Below are 26,900 nucleotides of genomic sequence, written 5' to 3'. Positions count from 1 at the left end.
CTCCCTCCGACAAAAGCCCCCCCCCACCCCGCCCCTCTGGCGTGTCACCGCGGCCGGGTGCGGGAGCGGGATCGAGGGCAGGGGCCGCTTCCCCGGGCCTGCCGGCCACCAGGGGCGGGGTCCTGAGCTCGGCGGGGGGTGTGGGGGCAAGGGTGGCCTTGCCGGGGCTGAGGGGCCGTGGCGACTCAATGGTGGCTCCCGGTGGCTTCGGGCCAGCTGCTGTCGGGCAGGAGGGCCGGCCCGGGCTGCGGCCGGGCTGCGCCTAGGGCCGCGTGGGCGGGCAGGGCCGATGCCCAAGGGACCGCGGGCCCCGGGCCCTGAAGCCTCCGGGGCCACGTCCCTGTGAGCGACGTGCGGGATCTTGGGCGGGGCGCCAAGCGCCGAAGGGTTTGCTGGGTCACGGCCGCCCTGGGCTGGGAGGTGGTCGCCAAACCCTCCGCCGCCGCCCGATACCCGAGACCTCCGTTGCCCCTGCCTGGGCGGGCGAGGGGGCCCTGCCGGGGCGGGCCGGCCGCCAGGCTGGCGTTAAGGCGCCAGCGCCAGCGAAACTGGGCCTCAAGAGGCCGCCCGCGGCCCCCCGCCCCCGTCTACGGCCATACCACCCTGAACGCGCCCGATCTCGTCTGATCTCGGAAGCTAAGCAGGGTCGGGCCTGGTTAGTACTTGGATGGGAGACCGCCTGGGAATACCGGGTGCTGTAGGCTTTTTGCCTCCCGCTCCGCCCGCCTTCTCCTTTACTCGCCCGCGGCGGGGGGGCCGCCGGCTCCGCCCCCGCCGAGCCCCGCTGCAGGCAGTAGTCAAGGTGGGTTTACCTGCCCGAGCAGGAAGCTTGGGCGATGGCAGAAGTGGGAAGAAACTCTTGAGCACAGGTTCTTGGGATCCACGGAGCAGCGCATGCACATGCGATGGGTGCCTACACAGCTGGCTTGCTTGTCTGTGGGGAAAGGCGAGATGGGTCAGGGCCTGGGTTCCTGAGGGGCTGAGAATCAAGGCAGGGATAGAAGAAAGGGGACAGGCCCACATCCCCTGAACCCACGCCGGCGCCCACTCACCTTTGTGGAAAATACGATTGAAAAGTGCCCGCAAGAATCTCTTCAGATGCCTCCAGAGTTGAGGCAAGAAGGGGAGGGGGGAGGCCGGGAGCAGGGTGAGCCCTGAAATCCAACCCTTGTCCCGGTCACACCCCAGCAGCCCTCCCACCTCAGCCCCTTCAAGACCCCAGGGCTCCCCCAACCGCGCTGCACAGATCCTGCCCTGACCATAGTCACCATGTTGATCCCCACGTTGAGCAAGATGAAGCTGACCGGGATCAGAAGAATTGAGTATCCTTGCTCCTGGCATTTCCTGGGGATGGGGCCAGTGAACGGCTCGGCTCGGTAGTAGTTTCGCTCACCCATGGCCGTTGGTCCCAGGACTGCCTGGGCCCTCTGCCCTCCAGTTTTAACTGGGAGCCAGACTGGGTCATAATGGGGCAGGTGGTGAGGTCACAGTGAGGGAGGGGGATGAAAAGGAGGGCCCAGAGTGGCATTCCCTGGTAACCAGGGTCAGGTAAGCTGAGCCTGGACAGTCAAACAGGGCCCGGTGGCCGGCATACATCCCCTCGAGCGGTCATTCATTCGCTCACCGCCCGCTGACTCACTTGTTCAAATGACACATTGCGTCTCTTGGCCCCTCTTGAGACTAGGAAGACCTTGGCCTCAGAGGCCTGCTGAAGGCCTGGCTGGAGTCCAGAGCCTCAGCCTTCTTCATGCCCTTCACTGGGCCTGGAGCTGGACCTGCCCAGATGTGGAACCTCCCAGTTTGGAAGCAACTTCTTGTATGAGGCTCTCTGTGGACAGGGACAGCTGAGACACAGAGGAGGTGCCCAGAGACCAGGGGTTTGGAGTCTGCAGCTGCAGATGTACTTAGTGCATGGTATAGGACCAGGAGGGGCCTGCTGGCAGAACTGTGGCCACTAAACCAAAGGGACCCTCAGGCCAAGAAGGGGACACTGGCTTCTTATTGCAGGAAGCCAAGCGCAGGGACCCAGGCTGGCAGAAGGAGTGGCGCTTCCAAGCCACAGACCACCAATGTTTCCTGGACTCTGGCGCTCTTTATTCCTCTCTCCATGCCCTGCCGCCCCCTGCCCCTGCCCCCACTTGCTGCTGGTAAGTTCATTTTCCCAGTCTGGCTCCCGTGCAGAGAGGGCCTGGAGGCCGAGGTGGAAGGTAGCAGCGAGTTGGCCCGCGCTTGGCCCTCCTGCGGTTGCCGCTTCAGCACCAGACTGTCATACACCTGGTAGTTGGCATTGCCTCCCGGGTTCCGGCTGAGTGGCATGAAGGTGGGCGGGGGTGGAGGGTGCTCGGTAGCCTGGACGTCGGGCAGGAGGTGAGAGGGGCGGAGGAGCAGCGCTGAGCTGGGAGCCGGGGCCCGCTGGTCCGAGGCCTCGGCCAGTACCGTGAGGGAGGCGGAGGTGGCCACAGGGCGCCGCAAGGGCAGGATCTCAGCCCATTCGGCCGCCGGGTGCCGCACCTCGTGGGGATCGCGGGAGTAATCCAAGTGTCCCGTGGAGGGATGCAGGCTGCGGTTGGACTCGCTGTGAGCACAGCTGGGGAGGCTACGTCTGTGGGCCGGTGGGGTGTCGCGCTACCAGGCGTCGGGCCGGTAGACCCGAGGCAACAGAGCGGATGGAGGCTCAGAGCCCTCCAGACCCAGACTCCGCCATGGGCCCAGTTGCCGTCCTTTCGGCCCGCGAGCCCCTCGACCTGCACCTGGCCGCCCCCACCGGCGCCCAGCCCCGGCGCCGCCACCTGTGTGCCGGTATGTCCCTCCACAGCTCCCTCCGTCAAAAGCCCCCCCCCACCCCGCCCCTCTGGCGTGTCACCGCGGCCGGGTGCGGGAGCGGGATCGAGGGCAGGGGCCGCTTCCCCGGGCCTGCCGGCCACCAGGGGCGGGGTCCTGAGCTCGGCGGGGGGTGTGGGGGCAAGGGTGGCCTTGCCGGGGCTGAGGGGCCGTGGCGACTCAATGGTGGCTCCCGGTGGCTTCGGGCCAGCTGCTGTCGGGCAGGAGGGCCGGCCCGGGCTGCGGCCGGGCTGCGCCTAGGGCCGCGTGGGCGGGCAGGGCCGATGCCCAAGGGACCGCGGGCCCCGGGCCCTGAAGCCTCCGGGGCCACGTCCCTGTGAGCGACGTGCGGGATCTTGGGCGGGGCGCCAAGCGCCGAAGGGTTTGCTGGGTCACGGCCGCCCTGGGCTGGGAGGTGGTCGCCAAACCCTCCGCCGCCGCCCGATACCCGAGACCTCCGTTGCCCCTGCCTGGGCGGGCGAGGGGGCCCTGCCGGGGCGGGCCGGCCGCCAGGCTGGCGTTAAGGCGCCAGCGCCAGCGAAACTGGGCCTCAAGAGGCCGCCCGCGGCCCCCCGCCCCCGTCTACGGCCATACCACCCTGAACGCGCCCGATCTCGTCTGATCTCGGAAGCTAAGCAGGGTCGGGCCTGGTTAGTACTTGGATGGGAGACCGCCTGGGAATACCGGGTGCTGTAGGCTTTTTGCCTCCCGCTCCGCCCGCCTTCTCCTTTACTCGCCCGCGGCGGGGGGGCCGCCGGCTCCGCCCCCGCCGAGCCCCGCTGCAGGCAGTAGTCAAGGTGGGTTTACCTGCCCGAGCAGGAAGCTTGGGCGATGGCAGAAGTGGGAAGAAACTCTTGAGCACAGGTTCTTGGGATCCACGGAGCAGCGCATGCACATGCGATGGGTGCCTACACAGCTGGCTTGCTTGTCTGTGGGGAAAGGCGAGATGGGTCAGGGCCTGGGTTCCTGAGGGGCTGAGAATCAAGGCAGGGATAGAAGAAAGGGGACAGGCCCACATCCCCTGAACCCACGCCGGCGCCCACTCACCTTTGTGGAAAATACGATTGAAAAGTGCCCGCAAGAATCTCTTCAGATGCCTCCAGAGTTGAGGGAAGAAGGGGAGGGGGGAGGCCGGGAGCAGGGTGAGCCCTGAAATCCAACCCTTGTCCCGGTCACACCCCAGCAGCCCTCCCACCTCAGCCCCTTCAAGACCCCAGGGCTCCCCCAACCGCGCTGCACAGATCCTGCCCTGACCATAGTCACCATGTTGATCCCCACGTTGAGCAAGATGAAGCTGACCGGGATCAGAAGAATTGAGTATCCTTGCTCCTGGCATTTCCTGGGGATGGGGCCAGTGAACGGCTCGGCTCGGTAGTAGTTTCGCTCACCCATGGCCGTTGGTCCCAGGACTGCCTGGGCCCTCTGCCCTCCAGTTTTAACTGGGAGCCAGACTGGGTCATAATGGGGCAGGTGGTGAGGTCACAGTGAGGGAGGGGGATGAAAAGGAGGGCCCAGAGTGGCATTCCCTGGTAACCAGGGTCAGGTAAGCTGAGCCTGGACAGTCAAACAGGGCCCGGTGGCCGGCATACATCCCCTCGAGCGGTCATTCATTCGCTCACCGCCCGCTGACTCACTTGTTCAAATGACACATTGCGTCTCTTGGCCCCTCTTGAGACTAGGAAGACCTTGGCCTCAGAGGCCTGCTGAAGGCCTGGCTGGAGTCCAGAGCCTCAGCCTTCTTCATGCCCTTCACTGGGCCTGGAGCTGGACCTGCCCAGATGTGGAACCTCCCAGTTTGGAAGCAACTTCTTGTATGAGGCTCTCTGTGGACAGGGACAGCTGAGACACAGAGGAGGTGCCCAGAGACCAGGGGTTTGGAGTCTGCAGCTGCAGATGTACTTAGTGCATGGTATAGGACCAGGAGGGGCCTGCTGGCAGAACTGTGGCCACTAAACCAAAGGGACCCTCAGGCCAAGAAGGGGACACTGGCTTCTTATTGCAGGAAGCCAAGCGCAGGGACCCAGGCTGGCAGAAGGAGTGGCGCTTCCAAGCCACAGACCACCAATGTTTCCTGGACTCTGGCGCTCTTTATTCCTCTCTCCATGCCCTGCCGCCCCCTGCCCCTGCCCCCACTTGCTGCTGGTAAGTTCATTTTCCCAGTCTGGCTCCCGTGCAGAGAGGGCCTGGAGGCCGAGGTGGAAGGTAGCAGCGAGTTGGCCCGCGCTTGGCCCTCCTGCGGTTGCCGCTTCAGCACCAGACTGTCATACACCTGGTAGTTGGCATTGCCTCCCGGGTTCCGGCTGAGTGGCATGAAGGTGGGCGGGGGTGGAGGGTGCTCGGTAGCCTGGACGTCGGGCAGGAGGTGAGAGGGGCGGAGGAGCAGCGCTGAGCTGGGAGCCGGGGCCCGCTGGTCCGAGGCCTCGGCCAGTACCGTGAGGGAGGCGGAGGTGGCCACAGGGCGCCGCAAGGGCAGGATCTCAGCCCATTCGGCCGCCGGGTGCCGCACCTCGTGGGGATCGCGGGAGTAATCCAAGTGTCCCGTGGAGGGATGCAGGCTGCGGTTGGACTCGCTGTGAGCACAGCTGGGGAGGCTACGTCTGTGGGCCGGTGGGGTGTCGCGCTACCAGGCGTCGGGCCGGTAGACCCGAGGCACCAGAGCGGATGGAGGCTCAGAGCCCTCCAGACCCAGACTCCGCCATGGGCCCAGTTGCCGTCCTTTCGGCCCGCGAGCCCCTCGACCTGCACCTGGCCGCCCCCACCGGCGCCCAGCCCCGGCGCCGCCACCTGTGTGCCGGTGTGTCCCTCCACAGCTCCCTCCGACAAAAGCCCCACCCCCACCCCGCCCCTCTGGCGTGTCACCGCGGCCGGGTGCGGGAGCGGGATCGAGGGCAGGGGCCGCTTCCCCGGGCCTGCCGGCCACCAGGGGCGGGGTCCTGAGCTCGGCGGGGGGTGTGGGGGCAAGGGTGGCCTTGCCGGGGCTGAGGGGCCGTGGCGACTCAATGGTGGCTCCCGGTGGCTTCGGGCCAGCTGCTGTCGGGCAGGAGGGCCGGCCCGGGCTGCGGCCGGGCTGCGCCTAGGGCCGCGTGGGCGGGCAGGGCCGATGCCCAAGGGACCGCGGGCCCCGGGCCCTGAAGCCTCCGGGGCCACGTCCCTGTGAGCGACGTGCGGGATCTTGGGCGGGGCGCCAAGCGCCGAAGGGTTTGCTGGGTCACGGCCGCCCTGGGCTGGGAGGTGGTCGCCAAACCCTCCGCCGCCGCCCGATACCCGAGACCTCCGTTGCCCCTGCCTGGGCGGGCGAGGGGGCCCTGCCGGGGCGGGCCGGCCGCCAGGCTGGCGTTAAGGCGCCAGCGCCAGCGAAACTGGGCCTCAAGAGGCCGCCCGCGGCCCCCCGCCCCCGTCTACGGCCATACCACCCTGAACGCGCCCGATCTCGTCTGATCTCGGAAGCTAAGCAGGGTCGGGCCTGGTTAGTACTTGGATGGGAGACCGCCTGGGAATACCGGGTGCTGTAGGCTTTTTGCCTCCCGCTCCGCCCGCCTTCTCCTTTACTCGCCCGCGGCGGGGGGGCCGCCGGCTCCGCCCCCGCCGAGCCCCGCTGCAGGCAGTAGTCAAGGTGGGTTTACCTGCCCGAGCAGGAAGCTTGGGCGATGGCAGAAGTGGGAAGAAACTCTTGAGCACAGGTTCTTGGGATCCACGGAGCAGCGCATGCACATGCGATGGGTGCCTACACAGCTGGCTTGCTTGTCTGTGGGGAAAGGCGAGATGGGTCAGGGCCTGGGTTCCTGAGGGGCTGAGAATCAAGGCAGGGATAGAAGAAAGGGGACAGGCCCACATCCCCTGAACCCACGCCGGCGCCCACTCACCTTTGTGGAAAATACGATTGAAAAGTGCCCGCAAGAATCTCTTCAGATGCCTCCAGAGTTGAGGGAAGAAGGGGAGGGGGGAGGCCGGGAGCAGGGTGAGCCCTGAAATCCAACCCTTGTCCCGGTCACACCCCAGCAGCCCTCCCACCTCAGCCCCTTCAAGACCCCAGGGCTCCCCCAACCGCGCTGCACAGATCCTGCCCTGACCATAGTCACCATGTTGATCCCCACGTTGAGCAAGATGAAGCTGACCGGGATCAGAAGAATTGAGTATCCTTGCTCCTGGCATTTCCTGGGGATGGGGCCAGTGAACGGCTCGGCTCGGTAGTAGTTTCGCTCACCCATGGCCGTTGGTCCCAGGACTGCCTGGGCCCTCTGCCCTCCAGTTTTAACTGGGAGCCAGACTGGGTCATAATGGGGCAGGTGGTGAGGTCACAGTGAGGGAGGGGGATGAAAAGGAGGGCCCAGAGTGGCATTCCCTGGTAACCAGGGTCAGGTAAGCTGAGCCTGGACAGTCAAACAGGGCCCGGTGGCCGGCATACATCCCCTCGAGCGGTCATTCATTCGCTCACCGCCCGCTGACTCACTTGTTCAAATGACACATTGCGTCTCTTGGCCCCTCTTGAGACTAGGAAGACCTTGGCCTCAGAGGCCTGCTGAAGGCCTGGCTGGAGTCCAGAGCCTCAGCCTTCTTCATGCCCTTCACTGGGCCTGGAGCTGGACCTGCCCAGATGTGGAACCTCCCAGTTTGGAAGCAACTTCTTGTATGAGGCTCTCTGTGGACAGGGACAGCTGAGACACAGAGGAGGTGCCCAGAGACCAGGGGTTTGGAGTCTGCAGCTGCAGATGTACTTAGTGCATGGTATAGGACCAGGAGGGGCCTGCTGGCAGAACTGTGGCCACTAAACCAAAGGGACCCTCAGGCCAAGAAGGGGACACTGGCTTCTTATTGCAGGAAGCCAAGCGCAGGGACCCAGGCTGGCAGAAGGAGTGGCGCTTCCAAGCCACAGACCACCAATGTTTCCTGGACTCTGGCGCTCTTTATTCCTCTCTCCATGCCCTGCCGCCCCCTGCCCCTGCCCCCACTTGCTGCTGGTAAGTTCATTTTCCCAGTCTGGCTCCCGTGCAGAGAGGGCCTGGAGGCCGAGGTGGAAGGTAGCAGCGAGTTGGCCCGCGCTTGGCCCTCCTGCGGTTGCCGCTTCAGCACCAGACTGTCATACACCTGGTAGTTGGCATTGCCTCCCGGGTTCCGGCTGAGTGGCATGAAGGTGGGCGGGGGTGGAGGGTGCTCGGTAGCCTGGACGTCGGGCAGGAGGTGAGAGGGGCGGAGGAGCAGCGCTGAGCTGGGAGCCGGGGCCCGCTGGTCCGAGGCCTCGGCCAGTACCGTGAGGGAGGCGGAGGTGGCCACAGGGCGCCGCAAGGGCAGGATCTCAGCCCATTCGGCCGCCGGGTGCCGCACCTCGTGGGGATCGCGGGAGTAATCCAAGTGTCCCGTGGAGGGATGCAGGCTGCGGTTGGACTCGCTGTGAGCACAGCTGGGGAGGCTACGTCTGTGGGCCGGTGGGGTGTCGCGCTACCAGCCGTCGGCCGGTAGACCCGAGGCACCAGAGCGGATGGAGGCTCAGAGCCCTCCAGACCCAGACTCCGCCATGGGCCCAGTTGCCGTCCTTTCGGCCCGCGAGCCCCTCGACCTGCACCTGGCCGCCCCCACCGGCGCCCAGCCCCCGGCGCCGCCACCTGTGTGCCGGTGTGTCCCTCCACAGCTCCCTCCGACAAAAGCCCCACCCCCACCCCGCCCCTCTGGCGTGTCACCGCGGCCGGGTGCGGGAGCGGGATCGAGGGCAGGGGCCGCTTCCCCGGGCCTGCCGGCCACCAGGGGCGGGGTCCTGAGCTCGGCGGGGGGTGTGGGGGCAAGGGTGGCCTTGCCGGGGCTGAGGGGCCGTGGCGACTCAATGGTGGCTCCCGGTGGCTTCGGGCCAGCTGCTGTCGGGCAGGAGGGCCGGCCCGGGCTGCGGCCGGGCTGCGCCTAGGGCCGCGTGGGCGGGCAGGGCCGATGCCCAAGGGACCGCGGGCCCCGGGCCCTGAAGCCTCCGGGGCCACGTCCCTGTGAGCGACGTGCGGGATCTTGGGCGGGGCGCCAAGCGCCGAAGGGTTTGCTGGGTCACGGCCGCCCTGGGCTGGGAGGTGGTCGCCAAACCCTCCGCCGCCGCCCGATACCCGAGACCTCCGTTGCCCCTGCCTGGGCGGGCGAGGGGGCCCTGCCGGGGCGGGCCGGCCGCCAGGCTGGCGTTAAGGCGCCAGCGCCAGCGAAACTGGGCCTCAAGAGGCCGCCCGCGGCCCCCCGCCCCCGTCTACGGCCATACCACCCTGAACGCGCCCGATCTCGTCTGATCTCGGAAGCTAAGCAGGGTCGGGCCTGGTTAGTACTTGGATGGGAGACCGCCTGGGAATACCGGGTGCTGTAGGCTTTTTGCCTCCCGCTCCGCCCGCCTTCTCCTTTACTCGCCCGCGGCGGGGGCCGCCGGCTCCGCCCCCGCCGGGCCCCGCTGCAGGCCCCACCTCCTCAGGCCCCTCCCACCACGGCGCGCGCCGGCGGGGTCGCTCCCCGCCGGCCAGGCCGGCCAGGCGGCCAGAAGGCGGCCCTGGAAGGCAGCCGCACCCCAGACGCTCCCGGGGTGGCTGGCCCGGACCCAGACTCCGCCGCGGGCCCAGTTGCCGTCCTTTCGGCCCGCGAGCCCCTCGACCTGCACCTGGCCGCCCCCACCGGCGCCCAGCCCCGGCGCCGCCACCTGTGTGCCGGTGTGTCCCTCCACAGCTCCCTCCGACAAAAGCCCCCCACAACCCCGCCCCTCTGGCGTGTCACCGCGGCCGGGTGCGGGAGCGGGATCGAGGGCAGGGGCCGCTTCCCCGGGCCTGCCGGCCACCAGGGGCGGGGTCCTGAGCTCGGCGGGGGGTGTTGGGGGCAAGGGTGGCCTTGCCGGGGCTGAGGGGCCGTGGCGACTCAATGGTGGCTCCCAGTGGCTTCGGGCCAGCTGCTGTCGGGCAGGAGGGCCGGCCCGGGCTGCGGCCGGGCTGCGCCTAGGGCCGCGTGGGCGGGCAGGGCCGATGCCCAAGGGACAGCGGGCCCCGGGCCCTGAAGCCTCCGGGGCCACGTCCCTGTGAGCGACGTGCGGGATCTTGGGCGGGGCGCCAAGCGCCGAAGGGTTTGCTGGGTCACGGCCGCCCTGGGCTGGGAGGTGGTCGCCAAACCCTCCGCCGCCGCCCGATACCCGAGACCTCCGTTGCCCCTGCCTGGGCGGGCGAGGGGGCCCTGCCGGGGCGGGCCGGCCGCCAGGCTGGCGTTAAGGCGCCAGCGCCAGCGAAACTGGGCCTCAAGAGGCCGCCCGCGGCCCACCGCCCCCGTCTACGGCCATACCACCCTGAACGCGCCCGATCTCGTCTGATCTCGGAAGCTAAGCAGGGTCGGGCCTGGTTAGTACTTGGATGGGAGACCGCCTGGGAATACCGGGTGCTGTAGGCTTTTTGCCTCCCGCTCCGCCCGCCTTCTCCTTTACTCGCCCGCGGCGGGGGCCGCCGGCTCCGCCCCCGCCGGGCCCCGCTGCAGGCCCCACCTCCTCAGGCCCCTCCCACCACGGCGCGCGCCGGCGGGGCGCTCCCCGCCGACCCGGCCGGCCAGGCGGCCAGAAGGCGGCCCTGGAAGGCAGGCGCACCCCAGACGCTCCCGGGGTGGCTGGCCCGGACCCAGACTCCGCCGCGGGCCCAGTTGCCGTCCTTTCGGCCCGCGAGCCCCTCGACCTGCACCTGGCCGCCCCCACCGGCGCCCAGCCCCGGCGCCGCCACCTGTGTGCCGGTGTGTCCCTCCACACCTCCCTCCGACAAAAGCCCCCCCCCACCCCGCCCCTCTGGCGTGTCACCGCGGCCGGGTGCGGGAGCGGGATCGAGGGCAGGGGCCGCTTCCCCGGGCCTGCCGGCCACCAGGGTCGGGGTCCTGAGCTCGGCGGGGGGTGTTGGGGGCAAGGGTGGCCTTGCCGGGGCTGAGGGGCCGTGGCGACTCAATGGTGGCTCCCAGTGGCTTCGGGCCAGCTGCTGTCGGGCAGGAGGGCCGGCCCGGGCTGCGGCCGGGCTGCGCCTAGGGCCGCGTGGGCGGGCAGGGCCGATGCCCAAGGGACCGCGGGCCCCGGGCCCTGAAGCCTCCGGGGCCACGTCCCTGTGAGCGACGTGCGGGATCTTGGGCGGGGCGCCAAGCGCCGAAGGGTTTGCTGGGTCACGGCCGCCCTGGGCTGGGAGGTGGTCGCCAAACCCTCCGCCGCCGCCCGATACCCGAGACCTCCGTTGCCCCTGCCTGGGCGGGCGAGGGGGCCCTGCCGGGGCGGGCCGGCCGCCAGGCTGGCGTTAAGGCGCCAGCGCCAGCGAAACTGGGCCTCAAGAGGCCGCCCGCGGCCCCCCGCCCCCGTCTACGGCCATACCACCCTGAACGCGCCCGATCTCGTCTGATCTCGGAAGCTAAGCAGGGTCGGGCCTGGTTAGTACTTGGATGGGAGACCGCCTGGGAATACCGGGTGCTGTAGGCTTTTTGCCTCCCGCTCCGCCCGCCTTCTCCTTTACTCGCCCGCGGCGGGGGGGCCGCCGGCTCCGCCCCCGCCGAGCCCCGCTGCAGGCAGTAGTCAAGGTGGGTTTACCTGCCCGAGCAGGAAGCTTGGGCGATGGCAGAAGTGGGAAGAAACTCTTGAGCACAGGTTCTTGGGATCCACGGAGCAGCGCATGCACATGCGATGGGTGCCTACACAGCTGGCTTGCTTGTCTGTGGGGAAAGGCGAGATGGGTCAGGGCCTGGGTTCCTGAGGGGCTGAGAATCAAAGCAGGGATAGAAGAAAGGGGACAGGCCCACATCCCCTGAACCCACGCCGGCGCCCACTCACCTTTGTGGAAAATACGATTGAAAAGTGCCCGCAAGAATCTCTTCAGATGCCTCCAGAGTTGAGGCAAGAAGGGGAGGGGGGAGGCCGGGAGCAGGGTGAGCCCTGAAATCCAACCCTTGTCCCGGTCACACCCCAGCAGCCCTCCCACCTCAGCCCCTTCAAGACCCCAGGGCTCCCCCAACCGCGCTGCACAGATCCTGCCCTGACCATAGTCACCATGTTGATCCCCACGTTGAGCAAGATGAAGCTGACCGGGATCAGAAGAATTGAGTATCCTTGCTCCTGGCATTTCCTGGGGATGGGGCCAGTGAACGGCTCGGCTCGGTAGTAGTTTCGCTCACCCATGGCCGTTGGTCCCAGGACTGCCTGGGCCCTCTGCCCTCCAGTTTTAACTGGGAGCCAGACTGGGTCATAATGGGGCAGGTGGTGAGGTCACAGTGAGGGAGGGGGATGAAAAGGAGGGCCCAGAGTGGCATTCCCTGGTAACCAGGGTCAGGTAAGCTGAGCCTGGACAGTCAAACAGGGCCCGGTGGCCGGCATACATCCCCTCGAGCGGTCATTCATTCGCTCACCGCCCGCTGACTCACTTGTTCAAATGACACATTGCGTCTCTTGGCCCCTCTTGAGACTAGGAAGACCTTGGCCTCAGAGGCCTGCTGAAGGCCTGGCTGGAGTCCAGAGCCTCAGCCTTCTTCATGCCCTTCACTGGGCCTGGAGCTGGACCTGCCCAGATGTGGAACCTCCCAGTTTGGAAGCAACTTCTTGTATGAGGCTCTCTGTGGACAGGGACAGCTGAGACACAGAGGAGGTGCCCAGAGACCAGGGGTTTGGAGTCTGCAGCTGCAGATGTACTTAGTGCATGGTATAGGACCAGGAGGGGCCTGCTGGCAGAACTGTGGCCACTAAACCAAAGGGACCCTCAGGCCAAGAAGGGGACACTGGCTTCTTATTGCAGGAAGCCAAGCGCAGGGACCCAGGCTGGCAGAAGGAGTGGTGCTTCCAAGCCACAGACCACCAATGTTTCCTGGACTCTGGCGCTCTTTATTCCTCTCTCCATGCCCTGCCGCCCCCTGCCCCTGCCCCCATTTGCTGCTGGTAAGTTCACTTTCCCAGTCTGGCTCCCGTGCAGAGAGGGCCTGGAGGCCGAGGTGGAAGGTAGCAGCGAGTTGGCCCGCGCTTGGCCCTCCTGCGGTTGCCGCTTCAGCACCAGACTGTCATACACCTGGTAGTTGGCATTGCCTCCCGGGTTCCGGCTGAGTGGCATGAAGGTGGGCGGGGGTGGAGGGTGCTCGGTAGCCTGGACGTCGGGCAGGAGGTGAGAGGGGCGGAGGAGCAGCGCTGAGCTGGGAGCCGGGGCCCGCTGGTCCAAGGCCTCGGCCAGTACCGTGAGGGAGGCGGAGGTGGCCACAGGGCGCCGCAAGGGCAGGATCTCAGCCCATTCGGCCGCCGGGTGCCGCACCTCGTGGGGATCGCGGGAGTAATCCAAGTGTCCCGTGGAGGGATGCAGGCTGCGGTTGGACTCGCTGTGAGCACAGCTGGGGAGGCTACGTCTGTGGGCCGGTGGGGTGTCGCGCTACCAGGCGTCGGGCCGGTAGACCCGAGGCAACAGAGCGGATGGAGGCTCAGAGCCCTCCAGACCCAGACTCCGCCATGGGCCCAGTTGCCGTCCTTTCGGCCCGCGAGCCCCTCGACCTGCACCTGGCCGCCCCCACCGGCGCCCAGCCCCGGCGCCGCCACCTGTGTGCCGGTATGTCCCTCCACAGCTCCCTCCGTCAAAAGCCCCCCCCCACCCCGCCCCTCTGGCGTGTCACCGCGGCCGGGTGCGGGAGCGGGATCGAGGGCAGGGGCCGCTTCCCCGGGCCTGCCGGCCACCAGGGGCGGGGTCCTGAGCTCGGCGGGGGGTGTGGGGGCAAGGGTGGCCTTGCCGGGGCTGAGGGGCCGTGGCGACTCAATGGTGGCTCCCGGTGGCTTCGGGCCAGCTGCTGTCGGGCAGGAGGGCCGGCCCGGGCTGCGGCCGGGCTGCGCCTAGGGCCGCGTGGGCGGGCAGGGCCGATGCCCAAGGGACCGCGGGCCCCGGGCCCTGAAGCCTCCGGGGCCACGTCCCTGTGAGCGACGTGCGGGATCTTGGGCGGGGCGCCAAGCGCCGAAGGGTTTGCTGGGTCACGGCCGCCCTGGGCTGGGAGGTGGTCGCCAAACCCTCCGCCGCCGCCCGATACCCGAGACCTCCGTTGCCCCTGCCTGGGCGGGCGAGGGGGCCCTGCCGGGGCGGGCCGGCCGCCAGGCTGGCGTTAAGGCGCCAGCGCCAGCGAAACTGGGCCTCAAGAGGCCGCCCGCGGCCCCCCACCCCCGTCTACGGCCATACCACCCTGAACGCGCCCGATCTCGTCTGATCTCGGAAGCTAAGCAGGGTCGGGCCTGGTTAGTACTTGGATGGGAGACCGCCTGGGAATACCGGGTGCTGTAGGCTTTTTGCCTCCCGCTCCGCCCGCCTTCTCCTTTACTCGCCCGCGGCGGGGGGGCCGCCGGCTCCGCCCCCGCCGAGCCCCGCTGCAGGCAGTAGTCAAGGTGGGTTTACCTGCCCGAGCAGGAAGCTTGGGCGATGGCAGAAGTGGGAAGAAACTCTTGAGCACAGGTTCTTGGGATCCACGGAGCAGCGCATGCACATGCGATGGGTGCCTACACAGCTGGCTTGCTTGTCTGTGGGGAAAGGCGAGATGGGTCAGGGCCTGGGTTCCTGAGGGGCTGAGAATCAAGGCAGGGATAGAAGAAAGGGGACAGGCCCACATCCCCTGAACCCACGCCGGCGCCCACTCACCTTTGTGGAAAATACGATTGAAAAGTGCCCGCAAGAATCTCTTCAGATGCCTCCAGAGTTGAGGGAAGAAGGGGAGGGGGGAGGCCGGGAGCAGGGTGAGCCCTGAAATCCAACCCTTATCCCGGTCACACCCCAGCAGCCCTCCCACCTCAGCCCCTTCAAGACCCCAGGGCTCCCCCAACCGCGCTGCACAGATCCTGCCCTGACCATAGTCACCATGTTGATCCCCACGTTGAGCAAGATGAAGCTGACCGGGATCAGAAGAATTGAGTATCCTTGCTCCTGGCATTTCCTGGGGATGGGGCCAGTGAACGGCTCGGCTCGGTAGTAGTTTCGCTCACCCATGGCCGTTGGTCCCAGGACTGCCTGGGCCCTCTGCCCTCCAGTTTTAACTGGGAGCCAGACTGGGTCATAATGGGGCAGGTGGTGAGGTCACAGTGAGGGAGGGGGATGAAAAGGAGGGCCCAGAGTGGCATTCCCTGGTAACCAAGGTCAGGTAAGCTGAGCCTGGACAGTCAAACAGGGCCCGGTGGCCGGCATACATCCCCTCGAGTGGTCATTCATTCGCTCACCGCCCGCTGACTCACTTGTTCAAATGACACATTGCGTCTCTTGGCCCCTCTTGAGACTAGGAAGACCTTGGCCTCAGAGGCCTGCTGAAGGCCTGGCTGGAGTCCAGAGCCTCAGCCTTCTTCATGCCCTTCACTGGGCCTGGAGCTGGACCTGCCCAGATGTGGAACCTCCCAGTTTGGAAGCAACTTCTTGTATGAGGCTCTCTGTGGACAGGGACAGCTGAGACACAGAGGAGGTGCCCAGAGACCAGGGGTTTGGAGTCTGCAGCTGCAGATGTACTTAGTGCATGGTATAGGACCAGGAGGGGCCTGCTGGCAGAACTGTGGCCACTAAACCAAAGGGACCCTCAGGCCAAGAAGGGGACACTGGCTTCTTATTGCAGGAAGCCAAGCGCAGGGACCCAGGCTGGCAGAAGGAGTGGCGCTTCCAAGCCACAGACCACCAATGTTTCCTGGACTCTGGCGCTCTTTATTCCTCTCTCCATGCCCTGCCGCCCCCTGCCCCTGCCCCCACTTGCTGCTGGTAAGTTCATTTTCCCAGTCTGGCTCCCGTGCAGAGAGGGCCTGGAGGCCGAGGTGGAAGGTAGCAGCGAGTTGGCCCGCGCTTGGCCCTCCTGCGGTTGCCGCTTCAGCACCAGACTGTCATACACCTGGTAGTTGGCATTGCCTCCCGGGTTCCGGCTGAGTGGCATGAAGGTGGGCGGGGGTGGAGGGTGCTCGGTAGCCTGGACGTCGGGCAGGAGGTGAGAGGGGCGGAGGAGCAGCGCTGAGCTGGGAGCCGGGGCCCGCTGGTCCGAGGCCTCGGCCAGTACCGTGAGGGAGGCGGAGGTGGCCACAGGGCGCCGCAAGGGCAGGATCTCAGCCCATTCGGCCGCCGGGTGCCGCACCTCGTGGGGATCGCGGGAGTAATCCAAGTGTCCCGTGGAGGGATGCAGGCTGCGGTTGGACTCGCTGTGAGCACAGCTGGGGAGGCTACGTCTCTGGGCCGGTGGGGTGTCGCGCTACCAGGCGTCGGGCCGGTAGACCCGAGGCACCAGAGCGGATGGAGGCTCAGAGCCCTCCAGACCCAGACTCCGCCATGGGCCCAGTTGCCGTCCTTTCGGCCCGCGAGCCCCTCGACCTGCACCTGGCCGCCCCCACCGGCGCCCAGCCCCGGCGCCGCCACCTGTGTGCCGGTGTGTCCCTCCACAGCTCCCTCCGACAAAAGCCCCCCCCCACCCCGCCCCTCTGGCGTGTCACCGCGGCCGGGTGCGGGAGCGGGATCGAGGGCAGGGGCCGCTTCCCCGGGCCTGCCGGCCACCAGGGGCGGGGTCCTGAGCTCGGCGGGGTGTGTGGGGGCAAGGGTGGCCTTGCCGGGGCTGAGGGGCCGTGGCGACTCAATGGTGGCTCCTGGTGGCTTCGGGCCAGCTGCTGTCGGGCAGGAGGGCCGGCCTGGGCTGCGGCCGGGCTGTGCCTAGGGCCGCGTGGGCGGGCAGGGCCGATGCCCAAGGGACCGCGGGCCCCGGGCCCTGAAGCCTCCGGGGCCACGTCCCTGTGAGCGACGTGCGGGATCTTGGGCGGGGCGCCAAGCGCCGAAGGGTTTGCTGGGTCACGGCCGCCCTGGGCTGGGAGGTGGTCGCCAAACCCTCCGCCGCCGCCCGATACCCGAGACCTCCGTTGCCCCTGCCTGGGCGGGCGAGGGGGCCCTGCCGGGGCGGGCCGGCCGCCAGGCTGGCGTTAAGGCGCCAGCGCCAGCGAAACTGGGCCTCAAGAGGCCGCCCGCGGCCCCCCGCCCCCGTCTACGGCCATACCACCCTGAACGCGCCCGATCTCGTCTGATCTCGGAAGCTAAGCAGGGTCGGGCCTGGTTAGTACTTGGATGGGAGACCGCCTGGGAATACCGGGTGCTGTAGGCTTTTTGCCTCCCGCTCCGCCCGCCTTCTCCTTTACTCGCCCGCGGCGGGGGGGCCGCCGGCTCCGCCCCCGCCGAGCCCCGCTGCAGGCAGTAGTCAAGGTGGGTTTACCTGCCCGAGCAGGAAGCTTGGGCGATGGCAGAAGTGGGAAGAAACTCTTGAGCACAGGTTCTTGGGATCCACGGAGCAGCGCATGCACATGCGATGGGTGCCTACACAGCTGGCTTGCTTGTCTGTGGGGAAAGGCGAGATGGGTCAGGGCCTGGGTTCCTGAGGGGCTGAGAATCAAGGCAGGGATAGAAGAAAGGGGACAGGCCCACATCCCCTGAACCCACGCCGGCGCCCACTCACCTTTGTGGAAAATACGATTGAAAAGTGCCCGCAAGAATCTCTTCAGATGCCTCCAGAGTTGAGGGAAGAAGGGGAGGGGGGAGGCCGGGAGCAGGGTGAGCCCTGAAATCCAACCCTTGTCCCGGTCACACCCCAGCAGCCCTCCCACCTCAGCCCCTTCAAGACCCCAGGGCTCCCCCAACCGCGCTGCACAGATCCTGCCCTGACCATAGTCACCATGTTGATCCCCACGTTGAGCAAGATGAAGCTGACCGGGATCAGAAGAATTGAGTATCCTTGCTCCTGGCATTTCCTGGGGATGGGGCCAGTGAACGGCTCGGCTCGGTAGTAGTTTCGCTCACCCATGGCCGTTGGTCCCAGGACTGCCTGGGCCCTCTGCCCTCCAGTTTTAACTGGGAGCCAGACTGGGTCATAATGGGGCAGGTGGTGAGGTCACAGTGAGGGAGGGGGATGAAAAGGAGGGCCCAGAGTGGCATTCCCTGGTAACCAGGGTCAGGTAAGCTGAGCCTGGACAGTCAAACAGGGCCCGGTGGCCGGCATACATCCCCTCGAGCGGTCATTCATTCGCTCACCGCCCGCTGACTCACTTGTTCAAATGACACATTGCGTCTCTTGGCCCCTCTTGAGACTAGGAAGACCTTGGCCTCAGAGGCCTGCTGAAGGCCTGGCTGGAGTCCAGAGCCTCAGCCTTCTTCATGCCCTTCACTGGGCCTGGAGCTGGACCTGCCCAGATGTGGAACCTCCCAGTTTGGAAGCAACTTCTTGTATGAGGCTCTCTGTGGACAGGGACAGCTGAGACACAGAGGAGGTGCCCAGAGACCAGGGGTTTGGAGTCTGCAGCTGCAGATGTACTTAGTGCATGGTATAGGACCAGGAGGGGCCTGCTGGCAGAACTGTGGCCACTAAACCAAAGGGACCCTCAGGCCAAGAAGGGGACACTGGCTTCTTATTGCAGGAAGCCAAGCGCAGGGACCCAGGCTGGCAGAAGGAGTGGCGCTTCCAAGCCACAGACCACCAATGTTTCCTGGACTCTGGCGCTCTTTATTCCTCTCTCCATGCCCTGCCGCCCCCTGCCCCTGCCCCCATTTGCTGCTGGTAAGTTCACTTTCCCAGTCTGGCTCCCGTGCAGAGAGGGCCTGGAGGCCGAGGTGGAAGGTAGCAGCGAGTTGGCCCGCGCTTGGCCCTCCTGCGGTTGCCGCTTCAGCACCAGACTGTCATACACCTGGTAGTTGGCATTGCCTCCCGGGTTCCGGCTGAGTGGCATGAAGGTGGGCGGGGGTGGAGGGTGCTCGGTAGCCTGGACGTCGGACAGGAGGTGAGAGGGGCGGAGGAGCAGCGCTGAGCTGGGAGCCGGGGCCCGCTGGTCCGAGGCCTCGGCCAGTACCGTGAGGGAGGCGGAGGTGGCCACAGGGCGCCGCAAGGGCAGGATCTCAGCCCATTCGGCCGCCGGGTGCTGCACCTCGTGGGGATCGCGGGAGTAATCCAAGTGTCCCGTGGAGGGATGCAGGCTGCGGTTGGACTCGCTGTGAGCACAGCTGGGGAGGCTACGTCTGTGGGCCGGTGGGGTGTCGCGCTACCAGGCGTCGGGCCGGTAGACCCGAGGCACCAGAGCGGATGGAGGCTCAGAGCCCTCCAGACCCAGACTCCGTCATGGGCCCAGTTGCCGTCCTTTCGGCCCGCGAGCCCCTCGACCTGCACCTGGCCGCCCCCACCGGCGCCCAGCCCCGGCGCCGCCACCTGTGTGCCGGTGTGTCCCTCCACAGCTCCCTCCGACAAAAGCCCCCCCCCACCCCGCCCCTCTGGCGTGTCACCGCGGCCGGGTGCGGGAGCGGGATCGAGGGCAGGGGCCGCTTCCCCGGGCCTGCCGGCCACCAGGGGCGGGGTCCTGAGCTCGGCGGGGGGTGTGGGGGCAAGGGTGGCCTTGCCGGGGCTGAGGGGCCGTGGCGACTCAATGGTGGCTCCCGGTGGCTTCGGGCCAGCTGCTGTCGGGCAGGAGGGCCGGCCCGGGCTGCGGCCGGGCTGCGCCTAGGGCCGCGTGGGCGGGCAGGGCCGATGCCCAAGGGACCGCGGGCCCCGGGCCCTGAAGCCTCCGGGGCCACGTCCCTGTGAGCGACGTGCGGGATCTTGGGCGGGGCGCCAAGCGCCGAAGGGTTTGCTGGGTCACGGCCGCCCTGGGCTGGGAGGTGGTCGCCAAACCCTCCGCCGCCGCCCGATACCCGAGACCTCCGTTGCCCCTGCCTGGGCGGGCGAGGGGGCCCTGCCGGGGCGGGCCGGCCGCCAGGCTGGCGTTAAGGCGCCAGCGCCAGCGAAACTGGGCCTCAAGAGGCCGCCCGCGGCCCCCCGCCCCCGTCTACGGCCATACCACCCTGAACGCGCCCGATCTCGTCTGATCTCGGAAGCTAAGCAGGGTCGGGCCTGGTTAGTACTTGGATGGGAGACCGCCTGGGAATACCGGGTGCTGTAGGCTTTTTGCCTCCCGCTCCGCCCGCCTTCTCCTTTACTCGCCCGCGGCGGGGGGGCCGCCGGCTCCGCCCCCGCCGAGCCCCGCTGCAGGCAGTAGTCAAGGTGGGTTTACCTGCCCGAGCAGGAAGCTTGGGCGATGGCAGAAGTGGGAAGAAACTCTTGAGCACAGGTTCTTGGGATCCACGGAGCAGCGCATGCACATGCGATGGGTGCCTACACAGCTGGCTTGCTTGTCTGTGGGGAAAGGCGAGATGGGTCAGGGCCTGGGTTCCTGAGGGGCTGAGAATCAAGGCAGGGATAGAAGAAAGGGGACAGGCCCACATCCCCTGAACCCACGCCGGCGCCCACTCACCTTTGTGGAAAATACGATTGAAAAGTGCCCGCAAGAATCTCTTCAGATGCCTCCAGAGTTGAGGCAAGAAGGGGAGGGGGGAGGCCGGGAGCAGGGTGAGCCCTGAAATCCAACCCTTGTCCCGGTCACACCCCAGCAGCCCTCCCACCTCAGCCCCTTCAAGACCCCAGGGCTCCCCCAACCGCGCTGCACAGATCCTGCCCTGACCATAGTCACCATGTTGATCCCCACGTTGAGCAAGATGAAGCTGACCGGGATCAGAAGAATTGAGTATCCTTGCTCCTGGCATTTCCTGGGGATGGGGCCAGTGAACGGCTCGGCTCGGTAGTAGTTTCGCTCACCCATGGCCGTTGGTCCCAGGACTGCCTGGGCCCTCTGCCCTCCAGTTTTAACTGGGAGCCAGACTGGGTCATAATGGGGCAGGTGGTGAGGTCACAGTGAGGGAGGGGGATGAAAAGGAGGGCCCAGAGTGGCATTCCCTGGTAACCAGGGTCAGGTAAGCTGAGCCTGGACAGTCAAACAGGGCCCGGTGGCCGGCATACATCCCCTCGAGCGGTCATTCATTCGCTCACCGCCCGCTGACTCACTTGTTCAAATGACACATTGCGTCTCTTGGCCCCTCTTGAGACTAGGAAGACCTTGGCCTCAGAGGCCTGCTGAAGGCCTGGCTGGAGTCCAGAGCCTCAGCCTTCTTCATGCCCTTCACTGGGCCTGGAGCTGGACCTGCCCAGATGTGGAACCTCCCAGTTTGGAAGCAACTTCTTGTATGAGGCTCTCTGTGGACAGGGACAGCTGAGACACAGAGGAGGTGCCCAGAGACCAGGGGTTTGGAGTCTGCAGCTGCAGATGTACTTAGTGCATGGTATAGGACCAGGAGGGGCCTGCTGGCAGAACTGTGGCCACTAAACCAAAGGGACCCTCAGGCCAAGAAGGGGACACTGGCTTCTTATTGCAGGAAGCCAAGCGCAGGGACCCAGGCTGGCAGAAGGAGTGGCGCTTCCAAGCCACAGACCACCAATGTTTCCTGGACTCTGGCGCTCTTTATTCCTCTCTCCATGCCCTGCCGCCCCCTGCCCCTGCCCCCACTTGCTGCTGGTAAGTTCATTTTCCCAGTCTGGCTCCCGTGCAGAGAGGGCCTGGAGGCCGAGGTGGAAGGTAGCAGCGAGTTGGCCCGCGCTTGGCCCTCCTGCGGTTGCCGCTTCAGCACCAGACTGTCATACACCTGGTAGTTGGCATTGCCTCCCGGGTTCCGGCTGAGTGGCATGAAGGTGGGCGGGGGTGGAGGGTGCTCGGTAGCCTGGACGTCGGGCAGGAGGTGAGAGGGGCGGAGGAGCAGCGCTGAGCTGGGAGCCGGGGCCCGCTGGTCCGAGGCCTCGGCCAGTACCGTGAGGGAGGCGGAGGTGGCCACAGGGCGCCGCAAGGGCAGGATCTCAGCCCATTCGGCCGCCGGGTGCCGCACCTCGTGGGGATCGCGGGAGTAATCCAAGTGTCCCGTGGAGGGATGCAGGCTGCGGTTGGACTCGCTGTGAGCACAGCTGGGGAGGCTACGTCTGTGGGCCGGTGGGGTGTCGCGCTACCAGGCGTCGGGCCGGTAGACCCGAGGCACCAGAGCGGATGGAGGCTCAGAGCCCTCCAGACCCAGACTCCGCCATGGGCCCAGTTGCCGTCCTTTCGGCCCGCGAGCCCCTCGACCTGCACCTGGCCGCCCCCACCGGCGCCCAGCCCCGGCGCCGCCACCTGTGTGCCGGTGTGTCCCTCCACAGCTCCCTCCGACAAAAGCCCCACCCCCACCCCGCCCCTCTGGCGTGTCACCGCGGCCGGGTGCGGGAGCGGGATCGAGGGCAGGGGCCGCTTCCCCGGGCCTGCCGGCCACCAGGGGCGGGGTCCTGAGCTCGGCGGGGGGTGTGGGGGCAAGGGTGGCCTTGCCGGGGCTGAGGGGCCGTGGCGACTCAATGGTGGCTCCCGGTGGCTTCGGGCCAGCTGCTGTCGGGCAGGAGGGCCGGCCCGGGCTGCGGCCGGGCTGCGCCTAGGGCCGCGTGGGCGGGCAGGGCCGATGCCCAAGGGACCGCGGGCCCCGGGCCCTGAAGCCTCCGGGGCCACGTCCCTGTGAGCGACGTGCGGGATCTTGGGCGGGGCGCCAAGCGCCGAAGGGTTTGCTGGGTCACGGCCGCCCTGGGCTGGGAGGTGGTCGCCAAACCCTCCGCCGCCGCCCGATACCCGAGACCTCCGTTGCCCCTGCCTGGGCGGGCGAGGGGGCCCTGCCGGGGCGGGCCGGCCGCCAGGCTGGCGTTAAGGCGCCAGCGCCAGCGAAACTGGGCCTCAAGAGGCCGCCCGCGGCCCCCCGCCCCCGTCTACGGCCATACCACCCTGAACGCGCCCGATCTCGTCTGATCTCGGAAGCTAAGCAGGGTCGGGCCTGGTTAGTACTTGGATGGGAGACCGCCTGGGAATACCGGGTGCTGTAGGCTTTTTGCCTCCCGCTCCGCCCGCCTTCTCCTTTACTCGCCCGCGGCGGGGGGGCCGCCGGCTCCGCCCCCGCCGAGCCCCGCTGCAGGCAGTAGTCAAGGTGGGTTTACCTGCCCGAGCAGGAAGCTTGGGCGATGGCAGAAGTGGGAAGAAACTCTTGAGCACAGGTTCTTGGGATCCACGGAGCAGCGCATGCACATGCGATGGGTGCCTACACAGCTGGCTTGCTTGTCTGTGGGGAAAGGCGAGATGGGTCAGGGCCTGGGTTCCTGAGGGGCTGAGAATCAAGGCAGGGATAGAAGAAAGGGGACAGGCCCACATCCCCTGAACCCACGCCGGCGCCCACTCACCTTTGTGGAAAATACGATTGAAAAGTGCCCGCAAGAATCTCTTCAGATGCCTCCAGAGTTGAGGCAAGAAGGGGAGGGGGGAGGCCGGGAGCAGGGTGAGCCCTGAAATCCAACCCTTGTCCCGGTCACACCCCAGCAGCCCTCCCACCTCAGCCCCTTCAAGACCCCAGGGCTCCCCCAACCGCGCTGCACAGATCCTGCCCTGACCATAGTCACCATGTTGATCCCCACGTTGAGCAAGATGAAGCTGACCGGGATCAGAAGAATTGAGTATCCTTGCTCCTGGCATTTCCTGGGGATGGGGCCAGTGAACGGCTCGGCTCGGTAGTAGTTTCGCTCACCCATGGCCGTTGGTCCCAGGACTGCCTGGGCCCTCTGCCCTCCAGTTTTAACTGGGAGCCAGACTGGGTCATAATGGGGCAGGTGGTGAGGTCACAGTGAGGGAGGGGGATGAAAAGGAGGGCCCAGAGTGGCATTCCCTGGTAACCAGGGTCAGGTAAGCTGAGCCTGGACAGTCAAACAGGGCCCGGTGGCCGGCATACATCCCCTCGAGCGGTCATTCATTCGCTCACCGCCCGCTGACTCACTTGTTCAAATGACACATTGCGTCTCTTGGCCCCTCTTGAGACTAGGAAGACCTTGGCCTCAGAGGCCTGCTGAAGGCCTGGCTGGAGTCCAGAGCCTCAGCCTTCTTCATGCCCTTCACTGGGCCTGGAGCTGGACCTGCCCAGATGTGGAACCTCCCAGTTTGGAAGCAACTTCTTGTATGAGGCTCTCTGTGGACAGGGACAGCTGAGACACAGAGGAGGTGCCCAGAGACCAGGGGTTTGGAGTCTGCAGCTGCAGATGTACTTAGTGCATGGTATAGGACCAGGAGGGGCCTGCTGGCAGAACTGTGGCCACTAAACCAAAGGGACCCTCAGGCCAAGAAGGGGACACTGGCTTCTTATTGCAGGAAGCCAAGCGCAGGGACCCAGGCTGGCAGAAGGAGTGGCGCTTCCAAGCCACAGACCACCAATGTTTCCTGGACTCTGGCGCTCTTTATTCCTCTCTCCATGCCCTGCCGCCCCCTGCCCCTGCCCCCACTTGCTGCTGGTAAGTTCATTTTCCCAGTCTGGCTCCCGTGCAGAGAGGGCCTGGAGGCCGAGGTGGAAGGTAGCAGCGAGTTGGCCCGCGCTTGGCCCTCCTGCGGTTGCCGCTTCAGCACCAGACTGTCATACACCTGGTAGTTGGCATTGCCTCCCGGGTTCCGGCTGAGTGGCATGAAGGTGGGCGGGGGTGGAGGGTGCTCGGTAGCCTGGACGTCGGGCAGGAGGTGAGAGGGGCGGAGGAGCAGCGCTGAGCTGGGAGCCGGGGCCCGCTGGTCCGAGGCCTCGGCCAGTACCGTGAGGGAGGCGGAGGTGGCCACAGGGCGCCGCAAGGGCAGGATCTCAGCCCATTCGGCCGCCGGGTGCCGCACCTCGTGGGGATCGCGGGAGTAATCCAAGTGTCCCGTGGAGGGATGCAGGCTGCGGTTGGACTCGCTGTGAGCACAGCTGGGGAGGCTACGTCTGTGGGCCGGTGGGGTGTCGCGCTACCAGGCGTCGGGCCGGTAGACCCGAGGCACCAGAGCGGATGGAGGCTCAGAGCCCTCCAGACCCAGACTCCGCCATGGGCCCAGTTGCCGTCCTTTCGGCCCGCGAGCCCCTCGACCTGCACCTGGCCGCCCCCACCGGCGCCCAGCCCCGGCGCCGCCACCTGTGTGCCGGTGTGTCCCTCCACAGCTCCCTCCGACAAAAGCCCCACCCCCACCCCGCCCCTCTGGCGTGTCACCGCGGCCGGGTGCGGGAGCGGGATCGAGGGCAGGGGCCGCTTCCCCGGGCCTGCCGGCCACCAGGGGCGGGGTCCTGAGCTCGGCGGGGGGTGTGGGGGCAAGGGTGGCCTTGCCGGGGCTGAGGGGCCGTGGCGACTCAATGGTGGCTCCCGGTGGCTTCGGGCCAGCTGCTGTCGGGCAGGAGGGCCGGCCCGGGCTGCGGCCGGGCTGCGCCTAGGGCCGCGTGGGCGGGCAGGGCCGATGCCCAAGGGACCGCGGGCCCCGGGCCCTGAAGCCTCCGGGGCCACGTCCCTGTGAGCGACGTGCGGGATCTTGGGCGGGGCGCCAAGCGCCGAAGGGTTTGCTGGGTCACGGCCGCCCTGGGCTGGGAGGTGGTCGCCAAACCCTCCGCCGCCGCCCGATACCCGAGACCTCCGTTGCCCCTGCCTGGGCGGGCGAGGGGGCCCTGCCGGGGCGGGCCGGCCGCCAGGCTGGCGTTAAGGCGCCAGCGCCAGCGAAACTGGGCCTCAAGAGGCCGCCCGCGGCCCCCCGCCCCCGTCTACGGCCATACCACCCTGAACGCGCCCGATCTCGTCTGATCTCGGAAGCTAAGCAGGGTCGGGCCTGGTTAGTACTTGGATGGGAGACCGCCTGGGAATACCGGGTGCTGTAGGCTTTTTGCCTCCCGCTCCGCCCGCCTTCTCCTTTACTCGCCCGCGGCGGGGGGGCCGCCGGCTCCGCCCCCGCCGAGCCCCGCTGCAGGCAGTAGTCAAGGTGGGTTTACCTGCCCGAGCAGGAAGCTTGGGCGATGGCAGAAGTGGGAAGAAACTCTTGAGCACAGGTTCTTGGGATCCACGGAGCAGCGCATGCACATGCGATGGGTGCCTACACAGCTGGCTTGCTTGTCTGTGGGGAAAGGCGAGATGGGTCAGGGCCTGGGTTCCTGAGGGGCTGAGAATCAAGGCAGGGATAGAAGAAAGGGGACAGGCCCACATCCCCTGAACCCACGCCGGCGCCCACTCACCTTTGTGGAAAATACGATTGAAAAGTGCCCGCAAGAATCTCTTCAGATGCCTCCAGAGTTGAGGGAAGAAGGGGAGGGGGGAGGCCGGGAGCAGGGTGAGCCCTGAAATCCAACCCTTGTCCCGGTCACACCCCAGCAGCCCTCCCACCTCAGCCCCTTCAAGACCCCAGGGCTCCCCCAACCGCGCTGCACAGATCCTGCCCTGACCATAGTCACCATGTTGATCCCCACGTTGAGCAAGATGAAGCTGACCGGGATCAGAAGAATTGAGTATCCTTGCTCCTGGCATTTCCTGGGGATGGGGCCAGTGAACGGCTCGGCTCGGTAGTAGTTTCGCTCACCCATGGCCGTTGGTCCCAGGACTGCCTGGGCCCTCTGCCCTCCAGTTTTAACTGGGAGCCAGACTGGGTCATAATGGGGCAGGTGGTGAGGTCACAGTGAGGGAGGGGGATGAAAAGGAGGGCCCAGAGTGGCATTCCCTGGTAACCAGGGTCAGGTAAGCTGAGCCTGGACAGTCAAACAGGGCCCGGTGGCCGGCATACATCCCCTCGAGCGGTCATTCATTCGCTCACCGCCCGCTGACTCACTTGTTCAAATGACACATTGCGTCTCTTGGCCCCTCTTGAGACTAGGAAGACCTTGGCCTCAGAGGCCTGCTGAAGGCCTGGCTGGAGTCCAGAGCCTCAGCCTTCTTCATGCCCTTCACTGGGCCTGGAGCTGGACCTGCCCAGATGTGGAACCTCCCAGTTTGGAAGCAACTTCTTGTATGAGGCTCTCTGTGGACAGGGACAGCTGAGACACAGAGGAGGTGCCCAGAGACCAGGGGTTTGGAGTCTGCAGCTGCAGATGTACTTAGTGCATGGTATAGGACCAGGAGGGGCCTGCTGGCAGAACTGTGGCCACTAAACCAAAGGGACCCTCAGGCCAAGAAGGGGACACTGGCTTCTTATTGCAGGAAGCCAAGCGCAGGGACCCAGGCTGGCAGAAGGAGTGGCGCTTCCAAGCCACAGACCACCAATGTTTCCTGGACTCTGGCGCTCTTTATTCCTCTCTCCATGCCCTGCCGCCCCCTGCCCCTGCCCCCACTTGCTGCTGGTAAGTTCATTTTCCCAGTCTGGCTCCCGTGCAGAGAGGGCCTGGAGGCCGAGGTGGAAGGTAGCAGCGAGTTGGCCCGCGCTTGGCCCTCCTGCGGTTGCCGCTTCAGCACCAGACTGTCATACA

General features: G+C 66.9%; 11 non-coding genes across 11 annotated transcripts; all 11 read left to right on the top strand.

Moving 5' to 3' along the window:
• The first annotated feature begins 585 nt into the window (after positions 1–585).
• On the top strand, positions 586–704 carry LOC132596345 (5S ribosomal RNA). Its single transcript, XR_009562444.1, has one exon. It is a non-coding gene; the product is annotated as a 5S ribosomal RNA (ribosomal RNA).
• A 2,696-nt stretch (positions 705–3,400) lies between these two features.
• On the top strand, positions 3,401–3,519 carry LOC132596344 (5S ribosomal RNA). Its single transcript, XR_009562443.1, has one exon. It is a non-coding gene; the product is annotated as a 5S ribosomal RNA (ribosomal RNA).
• A 2,697-nt stretch (positions 3,520–6,216) lies between these two features.
• LOC132596343 (5S ribosomal RNA) lies at positions 6,217–6,335 on the top strand. The gene has a single exon (XR_009562442.1). It is a non-coding gene; the product is annotated as a 5S ribosomal RNA (ribosomal RNA).
• A 2,697-nt stretch (positions 6,336–9,032) lies between these two features.
• On the top strand, positions 9,033–9,151 carry LOC132596341 (5S ribosomal RNA). Its single transcript, XR_009562440.1, has one exon. It is a non-coding gene; the product is annotated as a 5S ribosomal RNA (ribosomal RNA).
• A 933-nt stretch (positions 9,152–10,084) lies between these two features.
• LOC132596340 (5S ribosomal RNA) lies at positions 10,085–10,203 on the top strand. The gene has a single exon (XR_009562439.1). It is a non-coding gene; the product is annotated as a 5S ribosomal RNA (ribosomal RNA).
• A 932-nt stretch (positions 10,204–11,135) lies between these two features.
• On the top strand, positions 11,136–11,254 carry LOC132596339 (5S ribosomal RNA). The gene has a single exon (XR_009562438.1). It is a non-coding gene; the product is annotated as a 5S ribosomal RNA (ribosomal RNA).
• A 2,696-nt stretch (positions 11,255–13,950) lies between these two features.
• On the top strand, positions 13,951–14,069 carry LOC132596338 (5S ribosomal RNA). Its single transcript, XR_009562437.1, has one exon. It is a non-coding gene; the product is annotated as a 5S ribosomal RNA (ribosomal RNA).
• Positions 14,070–16,765: 2,696 nt separating this feature from the next.
• On the top strand, positions 16,766–16,884 carry LOC132596337 (5S ribosomal RNA). The gene has a single exon (XR_009562436.1). It is a non-coding gene; the product is annotated as a 5S ribosomal RNA (ribosomal RNA).
• Positions 16,885–19,580: 2,696 nt separating this feature from the next.
• On the top strand, positions 19,581–19,699 carry LOC132596336 (5S ribosomal RNA). The gene has a single exon (XR_009562435.1). It is a non-coding gene; the product is annotated as a 5S ribosomal RNA (ribosomal RNA).
• A 2,697-nt stretch (positions 19,700–22,396) lies between these two features.
• LOC132596335 (5S ribosomal RNA) lies at positions 22,397–22,515 on the top strand. The gene has a single exon (XR_009562434.1). It is a non-coding gene; the product is annotated as a 5S ribosomal RNA (ribosomal RNA).
• A 2,697-nt stretch (positions 22,516–25,212) lies between these two features.
• Positions 25,213–25,331, top strand: LOC132596334 (5S ribosomal RNA). The gene has a single exon (XR_009562433.1). It is a non-coding gene; the product is annotated as a 5S ribosomal RNA (ribosomal RNA).
• The last annotated feature ends 1,569 nt before the right edge of the window (positions 25,332–26,900 follow it).

This window comes from Globicephala melas, unplaced genomic scaffold (genome assembly GCF_963455315.2).
Source record: "Globicephala melas unplaced genomic scaffold, mGloMel1.2 SCAFFOLD_172, whole genome shotgun sequence".
Taxonomy (NCBI): domain Eukaryota; kingdom Metazoa; phylum Chordata; class Mammalia; order Artiodactyla; family Delphinidae; genus Globicephala; species Globicephala melas.
Note: the sequence above shows the minus strand (reverse complement) of the source record. Positions and strands in the feature narration are given on the sequence as shown.